The sequence below is a fragment of the Diachasma alloeum genome, unplaced genomic scaffold (assembly GCF_001412515.2).
Source record: "Diachasma alloeum isolate Michigan unplaced genomic scaffold, Dall2.0 Dall_scaffold_00466, whole genome shotgun sequence".
NCBI lineage: Eukaryota > Metazoa > Arthropoda > Insecta > Hymenoptera > Braconidae > Diachasma > Diachasma alloeum.
In genome coordinates, this window is record NW_021680599.1 from 60428 (window position 1) to 73702 (window position 13275).

Here is a 13275-nt window from a genome sequence, read left to right on the forward strand (position 1 = left end):
CTCACCGGGGGGGCCAGGGTTGCGGCTGCAGGTGGGCTCTTCTCGTGGGCCGGCCTTCCACGGGGTTTTCGCCCGTTTTTGGTGACCCACGCATACGAGGACTTTTCGTCCTCGACTTCCAACTTCTCTGGGGGGGGCGATGGCAACGATGCCGACGTAGAGGGCCCCGCGCTGGATGCCGACAGTTGGTCGAGAACTGCCGTCAGCAACCCGGGGTCCTCAGCCAGCATGGCTGCCAGGCTTCTCACCACCTCGGCCCTCCTCTCCTCAGCCGTCTTCTCCTCAGGGTGTTTCGCCTGAGGCTGCACCGTCGTAGGGGATGACACCGTGGTGGATACCTCCACCTGGGACATCACCTCCATGGGCTCGTATGCCGGGGAAGGAATTTCACCTTCCTCATCCTCGGCTCCATAGAGCAAAACCATTTCGGTTTGCTCCTCCTCCGTTAACGGCCGATCTAACAATGAAAGGACCGTTAAATCTATTGTGGCCGTTTCGTCAGTGCCTTGCGCCACTGCCGATTCCTCCACACTCATTTCCTCCAGGGTTTTCTCCTGGAGGTTCTCCTTGGACCCTTGCGGGTACCACTTACCCTGCTGGGCTTCCTCGGCGGTTTGCACCACCTTCTGCACCAACTTCTCCAGGGTTGTATCCATCGCTTTGCCCGGGGTTATTCACCACGTGCACACTTTGATCTCACAGGGGAGCGTCGAGAAAATTTTCACGTCCTGTCGCTTTCGCAGCCAAAACGGAAAAGGACGCTCCTCGTGGCCTTTTCCCCCAATTCCACAGGTATTGGGGGTGGGGGGTTTACGGCGCGTATCAATCGACGATTAATCGCCGCCGGTGGCCCCCCCTAGTGACCTAAACTTCGACCTAAATTTGCATATTTAGGCGGTCCTTTTGAACATCCTTGATTGATATCAATCAGAGGTGTCAATTTTTGTTTTTCCGCGCGACTTGCCCGTCACGTGGCTCACCCTCGCGGGCGGAACTGGTACTTCCGACACCTGCCGTCGGTAANGGTCATCGCTCGTCACCGCCTCCGGGTACTCAAATGTCGGCACATGGTCGGGTCGACAGGAGGACGATCTCTACTCCAGGCCCACGGGCCCATGTGCTCGGCATTTGTTTCGCCGAGCCGGATGACGCCGGAAACAACAAAGTCGTCACTTCGTGTGCCGAAATAACTGCTTTTTTCCTAGTGGGGGATGCAGGGGCATCCCTTCGCTCGCCGCCAACGGTTATTCACCGAGGCGACGTGGAGTCCGGAACTCCTTATCCTGGCTTCTTCAGCCATTCTACCATCCAGCACACCGAGAGATTATTTCAACCTCTCGGTTCAAGCGCTCGCGTTCGACTACTCGGAATCTTACTAGGGCCTTGCCTCCTAGTCTGGATATCTCGGCGACGATAGGTCATTCCGTTACCCTATCCCCACCAATCAACCCGACGGGATCACGGAGGTACCAGTCCTTTCACCTGGCCGTTGGTCCCTAGCCTACTCCGACATAGCCTATAGAATCGCCCAGTTGGACGGCCTGTACGTCGGCCCCATTTCCCCTAGCACATGCTGGGCGAATTCTAATACGGCGATAGTCTAGTACGCCCTCCAGACCTCCAGGGATCGCGGTTTCACCCATAACCGCTACGCCTTAGGTCTTTCATTGGTTTGTGGTTTACCTCACCTAGTCCCGGCTTTCTTCAGCCGCTTCTAGGTGTCACTACTTATCTCTCTTCAACAATTTTGAGAGTTCACTCATCTTTTTAAGGGGATTTCAACCCGTAACGAGAAAATCTCGTTACAAGGTCATGTCTGTATGTCTGTGTGACAACTTGGATTTTTGGTGATCAATTTTTAAAATTTGTCGATAAAAGTTTGAAATTTTGGCTCATGGTAGCTATGATTAAGCTTCACTTTGGTATACAGTTTCAGCCCGATCGAGCCAGTAGTTCCTGTGATATAAAAACTTCTTTAAATTTTGTTTTTCTTCAATATAAAAAAATCTACTCCACCGATTTCAATTTTTTTGTTCAAAATACTCGTTTCGATGGCCTCTATCTAGATCAATCAAAGTATATATATCCGTTCAAACAAAATTTGAAGATATTGCCATTTTCCGCGTTTTTTCATGAAAAATCTTGTTTACACGATAACTTAATAGAACAAGCAGGGGTTGAAGCCTATCCGACAGAAGCCATTTAATTGTTATTTTGTGTGTTATTCCTTTTTGTTTCCGAATGGAAGCCTTGTGATCGACGATTTTTGCGATCTCGTAATTTTGCTTGGAAATGATGTAGAATGTCATGAAACGTCAAGAAATTATGTTTTTAGAAAATGTGTGTATGTCCGAAAGTTGATGTCGATTTTTTGGAAAGTTTTTATAAATACAAACGAAAAAAAAAGGACTAAACTTGCAGCTAAAAATCAGAAATTTTGTCATATAATTGGTACTACATACTTTGGAGCATCTCTGAGCCAAACTTCAGCTCAATCGGTCGAGTAGTTTTTGAGATACAGCAATTTCTCAAAAATCTTTTTTCTTCAATATCTCAAAAACTACTTGACCGAATTGAATTTTTTTTGACGCCAATATATTCCTTGTGATAATGTCTATCGAATCAAATCATAATATTGCTACATCAGTAGGGTCCCTGTGGTAATAATCGCCATTTTTCATTTTTATGAAAAAAAGTTTGTGTCCACGAAAACTCCCTGGGGAATCGAGATAGGAAGTTGAAATTTGGCACGATTGTAGTTATGGTTCTCTTATGATTCTACAGATCTGTATTCCTAATGAGCTGAATCGGATGAGTAGTTTCGGAGATATTCAACTTTTTCTGAAAATCTGTTTTGCTTAATATCTCTCAAAGTACTGGTCCGATTAACTTTTTTCTGCGCTCAAAATAGTCGTCTTGATGCCCTCTATCTAGAGCAATCAAAATATGAAACCCGCCCATACAAAGTTCTCGAGATATTTGCGTTTTTCGTGTTTTTTCAAATGAAAGCCCATAATATGCATCCAACTTGGACTAAAAATCTGAAATTCTGGCTACATGGCCGTAATTTATAACATGGTCCCACACTTGCGTATAAAATTTTGTGTCAATCGATCCAGTACATCCTTTAGTATATTAGAAGATAATGACAAGTAGAATCAGATGTAATCGGTTAATGGATCGAGGGTCAAAAACGTGATGGCTAGTATGGTTTCTGCATTAGACATAAGAATCTCAAGAAATACGTTGTAGTCTTTTCATTCCAAAAAAATACAGCATGATGTATGGAATTATATTCATTTTTCAAAATCATTATTTAACCCTCTATGCGTTTGACTTTTATAAAGTGCGACCCTTGGTATGTTAATTCTTAGGTCTGGCTATTGTGACTTTTATATTTTACGACCCTTATGATCATTCCATTATGGGATCCTTGTGACCTTTTTATGATGCGAATTTGCTGACCCTCTTATTGTTCTACTCTTGTCACTCTTTTGACATCTGACCTTTCTGACCCTTCTATTATGGGACTTTTGTCACCTTTTTACTTTCAGACCTCTGATCTCTTTTTACTTTTTGATCATTGCGGTTTTTCGACTGTCTAATTATTGTGTCCGTCATCACGTTTGGCTCTCTCTTATTGCCCGACCTGACCGTATTCTATTTGTCATTATAGTGTAATTGCGTGCACTTTTTCCGCTTTCCAATATTTAAGTCCTCCCAATATTCAACAAATCGACTTCTCAACATTTAACTTCCCCGCCACTCTCTCATCTCGATTATTTTCCGACCATCAAGCTGGCGTGTACGTTTAGGCTACCCAGTGCGCAACTACGTGCTTCGAGTGCGCAAATACGTGTTCTGAACGATGAAGTGTGGGGGTGAGGGGAAACGTTGAATAGTGGGGAGTACCAACAAACCCTCGGCCCCAAAGAGTTGAATATTTGGGAGTCCTACTGTACACAGATTTGCAATTTATAATTTAAATTCAACTGTATGGGTTGACGTATCTGTTCTCAATGTCTTTTTTTTCACGATGTCTGTTTACTCAAAAAAGTGACGTCTCTTTCTCTATGTCTTCTCACACTGTCAGAGTTGGGCACCATAGCTTAGTTGGGATATTAGAGATACCACTGCCCAGATTTCCGTTTGTATTTCAGATGTTGAGTTGTCGAAGAGGTACACGATGTGCACGATGAATCATTTCCATTTCCATTTTTCTTCTCCCCCACAGCTCACAATTGTCTCTCAGTTGGAGGGCATGGGAACGGATACAATTGAATTTTAACCGAATGTGTTCGATAAAAAATCATGCTCATTATGAAGTAATTATTCACATATATTGAAATAATTTTAATAATTAATTTTAATCATTTTAATTTAGAAATCGAGGGTTATTCACTTTCATTGTGATAATTTTTGATGAAATTGAGGATTAAATTTTACAGTTTCGATACACCGAACAAATAGTAGATTACGCGTCTAGGACAATAAAGTATTTTCTGACGAATGTGACTTTATAGTCCGAGCTGAAGATTATAGTCACATGAGTCTTATAGTGACATGAGTCTAATTGTTGCGCTTTCTTTTCACTGAAACATTTTTGAAGGGTTGGGAGGTTGTCTAAGAGCATTTACCAGTGGAAAAATTTATGTTGTGAAGGCTACTTTGAGTGCGCGATTTTTTTTTTAAGTCAAAATTTGGAATTCTCACGCACAAAACTCATGAGCGATGGAAAAGTCTCATTTTAATTTCGGGGATACTTTTTTTTAAGGGTTGGGGGGTTTCATAAGAACATTTTCCGATGGATAAATTTATTTCGCAAAGACTAGTTTGAGTAGGAGATTTTCGGGCTTTTAAGGTGGGCCCTCACCACTTTTTGCAAGTCCCAGAAATATTTGACGGAAAATTTCGTCGATTTTTTTCTATACTTTTTTTTGGGATATAATGTACAAAACAGGGTCTTTAACTTCCTCAGCCTTGATCGTTTAGCCAAAGATCATTGAAAGAAATAAGAGAAATTTTCAATGTATTTTTCAATTAATTAAATTACTAACTTATAAAAAAAATAGATAATTCATATTCTTTTATGCAACGTATGGACACCTGACGACTGCTTATAGGCATGTCCCTTTTCTAGCAAGCGACAAATCGATGAATAAATTTGAATGTGATCAATTTTCTTTCCCTTTCTAAATGAGTGTTATGAATCAACTTCTGGAAAAGTGGACAATCTCCTTCTTTTATTCTTGTACGCACGTTAACTTGAAAAGAAAAAATGAGAATAGCAAGTTGAAATTTGAATATTCAATCTATCGTATGAATCTATTTTCTCTCAAAGTCAAAAATTTCACTGCAGACATGCTGTAGAGTGTGGTTGCCTGCCACAGGGGCATGTATTAATGTGTTGAAATTATTTCTAATGCTCTAACAAAAGTATGGTTCAAAAAGTTTGAATCATCAGGCAGTATTTTTCAGTGACAGGTGTTCTTTGTTTGTATTTTTGAAATGAAATTACTACGCATCCATTCGGAAGCTAACTACCAATGAAATTGGTAGAAAAAAAATAGAGAAAAACAGTAATAATACACAAAGTAACGGTCAAATGGCTTCTGTCGAATAGGCGACAACCCCTGCTTGTTTTCTTTTTTAATTTCTACCAATTTCATTGGTAGTATGCTTCCGAAAGGATCCGTAGCAATTGCATTCGAAAAATATGAAGTTTGCCGACCATGTCTGCATGTAAACATGTCCAGCGCCACCTTTCTGATCGTCAATTTTTAGAAAATCGAGTAATTGAGTGGCTAAAATAATATTTCTTTTAATTTAATTTTTGTCAGATTATAGGTCTCAATGAGGATTAACTCTGTGCAAAATTAGAGCTCGAGCGGTCCGACAGTTTTTAACAGAAATTTTTTTTGAAGTTGTTTTTCGCAAATATCTCAAGAGAGTCATCTGGATTTTGGAAACTCCCGTTGAAAAAAATAAGAATTTCCCGTGAAGAACAATAGTTATTTCCATCACAAGGTCCACAAAGTATTTTCTGACGAATGTGGCTTTGTAGGCCGAGCCGAAGGCGAGGCCTATAATCACATTCGTCAGAAAATACTTTTGGACCGTGTGATGAATGCAATTTTTCGTCAGAAGGCCCGTAAACCGCGATCAAACCGAGCGAAGCGAGGTTAGAATCGCGGTTTACCGGGTCTTCTCACGAAAATGCATTATTTCGAGTCAAACCTTCTCTCTTTCTGTTATTTTCCATCTGGGTTTTTGGAAGAGAGTTGGGTTGAAGGCCCCAGATAATTGAAGTGTCATTTCAGTTATTGATTAACCGAAATTACAATACAATTGCGTTCAACAGGCGCCTTGTTGCTGGGGCGACAACTTTTCAAAAGAGGGAATAGTGTTGCGTATTTGTTCTTTTTCTCCCTCTTAATCAACTTCATGTTCGATCGTCTTTTTATCTTTATTCTCTTCTCTTTATTTGTATTCCACGGATGCGTCCTGGCACTTTTTTATATACATTCATTTATTTATCTCGCCCCAATTTGTATAATAAACATTCTATAAATAGATGAGTGGATTATTTCGTTATGTCAATATGTATGTAACATGAAATTCCAAGAAATTATTATAAAACTCCGATAACTAAAGAAAAATACGGTAATTGATGTAATAGACGATTTTTCACAAAATGTTCCCTCTCACGAACTACTGAACAAATTAATCTCAAATTTTTTCGAGTTATGTAGCTAAATAAAAACGTATGAACCTAAACACATTTAACTCATGGAAAGTGAATATGATTCATTAATATATTCTTCCACAGACCCACTCAGTACTGAAGATAACCGTATTGAAGAAGCGATTTACTCCAATTTACTACAACGTATGACCGTCTACACATATGTCTTTGTCACAACTATGAGAATATTCTGTTAACTATTGACAATATAGGACGGAAAAACAGGAAAATAGACCATAATTATCGTTGCCGAGTTCCGCCTCAACCTTCGTAGCGACAAGACGTGTTTTGATATCGCTCCTCGGAGCGCACGCGGTGTGTAAAATTTCACGCGAAAGTTACATCTCACTGAACTAAATAACGAATTTAGCCTATTTGGGCTACAGTTGAAAACTTTTTCCGCAGCAATTGTTCTCCAAACAATATGAAGGATAGTGATGTCACAGAAACCAGTAACCCAAGTTCAGAAAACACAGATCTCTCAAATGATGTCTTCCCAGACCCCTCGTTCCTTCGCACAAGTAATCCAACAAAGCCAAGAATTTGTTCCCACCGAGGAACAAGGTATTATAATTACTGCAATCCAAGGCACACCACTTAAAGACTACGTTTTGCCATCGGCGAATTCATTGGTCGAGAGCATGTTAAGGGAGTCGAAAGACTCACGGGAAATCGAGTAATAATCTACGTCTCAACAACAGAGTTGGTTGATAAAATCACCGCACCAGATACCATCAATAAAATAGGTGCGAACAAGCTGAACATCATTCCGGAAAAAGCAAAAACCCGGAAGGTTGTTCTATCTAACGTTAGCCCCGAGGTACCAAGCTATTTAATCGAGCAGGCTCTACGAGAAAAAAAGATTGAGCCAGTTACCAAGGTTTCTACGTTGTATTTAAATCTAGACGAGGAGGGCTACAAAGTAGCTACTGCTAGGAGACAGTTGCTGATTAAAGAGGATGAGATTTGTCTCCTCAATGAAACTATCAACGTCGTTCATCAGAACAAATTGTACACGATTTCCACTCTCGTGGATAATTTCAACTGTTTCAAATGCAATAAAACAGGTCACATAGCTAAAAACTGTCCCCAAGACTCTGTCTACGCGAAAAAAACAAGTGCCACACCCAGACTCGCAAGACAACGTGAAACCCCACCACCTGTCTCCCTAAATCTCTCCCCGATAAACACCGAGAGACAAACAATTCAAGAAAATAATGGCCAAGGCCAAATTCAGGAAGACACAGAGACCAGAGATAACAGCGAGCAAATTCAATCGACTAATCTGGCTACAAGGGCGTCAGAGGCGATGGAAACAGATACAAATAATGCAAAGCGAGCCTTACCCGTGACACCTGAGGAAGCCGAGAAAGACATATTCTCTGAAGACCAAATCAACAAAAATGACGACAGTTTTAAACTTCCGAAAGACCAATTGAAAAAAAAGAAAAGGGCAAAAACATCCAAAGGACGTTTTTTAACACCTGAGCACATGAGAACATATTCTCCCCGACTGGCAAGATTGCTCCGGAAAAACCCAGAAGAACATCTACTCACCTACGATCAATTCATACAGTTCGTAGATGAGTCGTATGAAATCAAAGATGCTTGCAAGTTGGCTGAGAAGTGGAGGTAAGACCCCATGGAACTGGCCACAACACTGAGAACTGTCATTGTATATATTGATGAACGACAATTTAAAGGCCGAATCACGCAATTGACAAACAAGCTAGACAATGTGTCTAGCCAGACAAAGACGGCTATATGACAGCCTCTTCTACGAACTCACAAAATTAAATATCACCATGACTGATCAACACCTCCATCAACAGACGGGCCCATCCATTATTCAGTGCAATCTCAAAATCGTATACTGGAACATCAGAGGTTTCAATAGCCATCGTGAGGACATCGAACGGGCACTCCAGGAATACAACATCTTCATCGGTGTCGAGACAAAACTGATGACTGACGACAAGAAACACCGCAAATTTCCAGGATTCCGAACCTGCCGGGTAGATCAAGTGAATCACGCGGGCGGAGGTATCATTTTCTTTGTAAAAAATAATCTGTCTTTCAGACCTCATCCGAATGTTACTAATCCCCATCCGAGTGTTGAACTTGCCGGCATAGAAATAAATAACTTAAAACTAACTATAAATATTTTAGCATGTTACCGTAACCCAGGAGAATCCTTTGCTATGGAATTCTGGGAGAAAATAATAGATGCTTACCGCGAATTAGAAAATTGCATTCTACTCGGCGATTTCAACGCTCACCACGTTGCGTGGAACTGCAGGCTCAATAAACCTGACGGACATCGGCTGTATGAGTGTATTGAGATGAATAACATTTTCTTACATAATCTGGATACATTTACTCATCTAGATGTATACAGGGGAAAGAAATCTAATATCAATTTAGTACTGAGTTGCCCAGATATAGCGGTGAATGCCCTTGATGTAACTTGGGGTTCTGATCATTACCCGTTGAACATATCACTAAATGTAAGTAAAACACAATATATCAAGAAATCCTTTAAAATCACATCAGTTAGAACAAAGTGGGAAATGTTAGAAAAATTACTGACTGCATCATTTTCTTCTTTCTTAAGGGGTCTCCGCAGTACTTTTGGGTAAAATATGACAATGTGCTTGCGAATTAAATATATCATATAGTAATTAAAAATGTTAAAAAGGTATTTGTAAAAGCAATTCTAACTACTTTTATGGTTTCTTTCGTGTTTAATTAATTATTCAAATTGCGCCTTATACACAACCTTTATGGACGCTACTTTGTCCCATACACCTCACACTGTTGACAATGTGCTAGCCAGCAAAGGAAGCTAAATTATTCTATTTTAAGCCCTAAACAATATGGGCACGAAGTCCCATTGGGTGTTATCGTTGATTTGTTCAATAAATGAATGATAAAAATACTATGGCGATGTCTGTCATTATCCAACATACGCCATGTTTGATGTCCCGTCTCTCTCGAAACTAACCTCACTAACTTGACTATTTCACACTCTACTCACCCGCGCGCCGATCGCAACTGCGGAGACCCCTTAACATCTACCTTTGATGAACTAAATCCAATAGAAAAATATAAATTTTTCATTAATATCGTCGTAACCAATGTAGCAAAATGTACCCCACGTAAGAAACTCGTCTCTCCTACAATTCACAAAAACCCTGCAAAATGGTGGGATGAAGAATGCTCCAAAGTAGATAGGCTTCGTACAGCAGCTTATAAAAAATGGAGATTCACCAAAACGTTTAGTGATCTCATAATGTATAAAAAATCAGTTGCACTAGCTACAAAAACTTTCAAAAGTAAAAAAAAGAAATATTTTATTGAATTTACAGAGAGCCTAAATGCTAGAAAAAATATAAAATTTGTTTGGAATACTTGCAAAATATTTAAAAAATCATGGTTAAATAATAAGACGCATATTCCAAGAGATCATATTGAAATTCAAAATAAAATCAAGCAAGCTATGAATAAGCTGAGTGCAGAAAAACCCACCACTAATCCCGAATATATCCCATCTACTAAACCTAATCCACTGCTGGACCAACCATTCACTTTTGACGAGTTCAATTATTTTCTTCAGAGGAATTAATTACTCTCCTAAAAAAACTACCAGTCCAATTAAAGTTGATTCTCTTAGATATATTTAATGAAATCCATCGTACAGCAGAATATCCCCCGGAATGGACGCATTCATACCTTCACTTCATACCAAAAGCCAATAACACCAGTGTTAGGCCTATTGCTCTAACGTCATGCGTCCTTAAACTCTATGAGTCTATAATCAAGAACCGGCTGCAGTACTGGGTGGAACACAATCAAAAGCTCCCTGTCCCTCAAACCGGATTTAGGCCAAGTATGTCCTGCAGTCATAACTTAGCAAACCTTACACTCCACGTAGAAGACTCCTTTCGCGACCAAAAACAAACCCTCGCCGTATTTCTGGATGTCACCGGCGCGTTTAACAACGTCAATGGCGACATCCTGATCGAAATACTCGCTGAAATCGGTTGCTCGAACTCTGTACTACGTTTCGTCAAATTCCTTACTAATGAAAGAATTCCCCATTGCGACACCCTAGGAAACGACACCAGAACCGTATATAAAGGACTACCCCAAGGGGGAGTTCTCTCACCGCTCCTATACACTATTTACACAAGGAATATTTTGAGAAAATTAAACTCCAAAATCAATGCCTCACTTTTCGCTGACGGCATTGCCCTACTCATCACCATCTCTCATCACGAAACCAACAAACTCATCCTAGAAAAATCAATAGATCAGTTCATCTCCAATATAAATGTCCTAGGTCTTCATATTGCCCCCGAAAAAAACCATCGCATTACTCTTCAGTAAAAAAGGTTTCCCCCCAGAGAGCACCAGTATCAGAATAGGAAACCACGATACGGTCTCATCTCCAACCGTGAAATTTTTAGGAATTTACTTTGACCAGCAATTAAATTTCAAACATCAAATCACCTTACTCCAGAAGAGATGTCTAAAGGCTTTAAACATCATCAAATTCCTATGTAGAACCTGGTGGGGAACCCGGAAACGCTCATGGGACTCTACAAGAGCTACATCCGGTCCATCATCGACTACGGACTATTTATCTATTTCCCACGTATAAAAAAAATCCCTAGCTAAACTCGAATTCATACAGTTCTCTGCCATACGTTTCGCACTAGGTTACAGACGCAGTACCCCAACCAACATATTAATAGGAGAGTCTAAGTTGATGACAACCGAGGACCGTGCCCAATTCCTATGTAAATCATACATCACCAGAATCCTATCCAACAAATCAACACAACTACATGACACAATCTCGCTCATATTTAGGGAGAAGCGAACGAAAGTTCGAGTCATGGACAAACTCATTACGAAATGTATTAGAAAAGTCCTAACCCTCGAGAACACCCTCCGAAGTGGACCGAACTTTCCAGTGTTTGTTCTTAAATATGAGACACTCATTTCCTCAATAAAAACCAGCAGTGACTTAGGAAGAGCCCTTCAATCCCTTGCAGCTCCTAATGAAGCCTTGAATCAAGACCTCTCTACTAATTTTGAAAATTGGAATACAATATATACAGACGGTAGCAAGGACCCGAATGGGGGATATGAAGGCGCAGCCTGTCATTGTCCAAAGCTGAACATTGACTCCACCCATATCCTTGACCCAAATTGTTCAGTGTTCACAGCAGAGAGCATTGCGCTTAATCTTGCCCTAGACACAGCAAATAGTCACAAAGAACTCAGCCATCTCATTCTCTCCGACTCACTCAGTGCTCTTCAAAGCCTGGGAACAATTAGTTTCAACCCGTTCGTTAACCCTTACATTATGGACACGGAAAGAAAATGTCAGGATTTCTACAAAGGAAACTCATATGGAACGACAATTAATTTTCACTGGATCCCTGCTCACACTGGGATTGAGGGGAATGAGAGCGCTGACTCTTTAGCAAGGAATGCAGAACAGTCAACCAGTCAGTTCCGTGTCTCATCTACAGACTTCAAAGCTCTTTTCAAACGAGAGGGATATCAAAGTACACGAGAGACTATTAAAGCACAATCAGAGCCTGATCATGAAAATCCAAATAAGAAACCTAAAGGAATAATATATTTTAAAAACTTTTGGGAAAACAATACACGTCCATGGTATCTAGACAAAAAGCTTCCCAGAGATCTCGTCGTCTGGGTGAAGAGAGCGAGATCTGATCATTAGCACCTCAATAAGTCACTTGAACGAATAGGAATTGTAAAGAGTAGGGAGTGCCCATGCGGTGCCGAAATTCAGGACATTAATCATGTACTTTGGGAATGTTCTCAGTTCCCAATAGGCAGAGAAAAAATGATTGCACAGCTAATTGAAATCAAATGTCCTAGACCGCTCACCGTAGACCCTGGTAAAACAGTCCGATTATTTCCGACCGGGTGATAAAAAATAAATCGGCGTTAAGGATGTTCGACACCTTTTTAGCCAAAATTGACGTTGTTTTCATTCTTCTGGCAAATTATCGATGGGAGTGACGTGAAAAAATATAACGATTTTGTGGTTTGTCATTCTTTAATGGCTCACGAAGTTGCGTAGTGGTGCGATAATGTTTATGCGTTTTTTCTACAGTTTTGTGATTCTTTTTAAAAGTTTAGAGAAAACGCAGGAAAATGTTCGCACCACCTTAAAATTTCGTCAGTCATTAAATTATGACAAAACGCAAAAACGTTATATTTTTTCACGTCAATTCCATCATAAGTTTGTTAGAAAAATTAAAACAAGCAGGGGTTCGAGCTTATTTGACAGAAGACATTTGACCGTTACTTTTTACGCTATTATTATCATCATTATTTTTTCTTCTACCAATTCCATTGGTAGTAAGCTTCCGAATGTATTCGTGGCGATTTTCTGTCCCTGCGACAGACATATATATATATATATATATATATATATATATATATGATGTTGAGTTGAAGAATCATATATATATATATATATATAT

At 40.1% G+C, this 13275-nt stretch overlaps 1 protein-coding gene across 1 annotated transcript in view; it reads right to left on the reverse strand.

Annotated features, from left to right (window-relative positions):
* Nucleotides 1–13275, reverse strand: part of LOC107042444 (iron-sulfur cluster assembly enzyme ISCU, mitochondrial) — a 50739-nt gene that overhangs the window by 32552 nt on the left and 4912 nt on the right. The window lies entirely within an intron of this gene.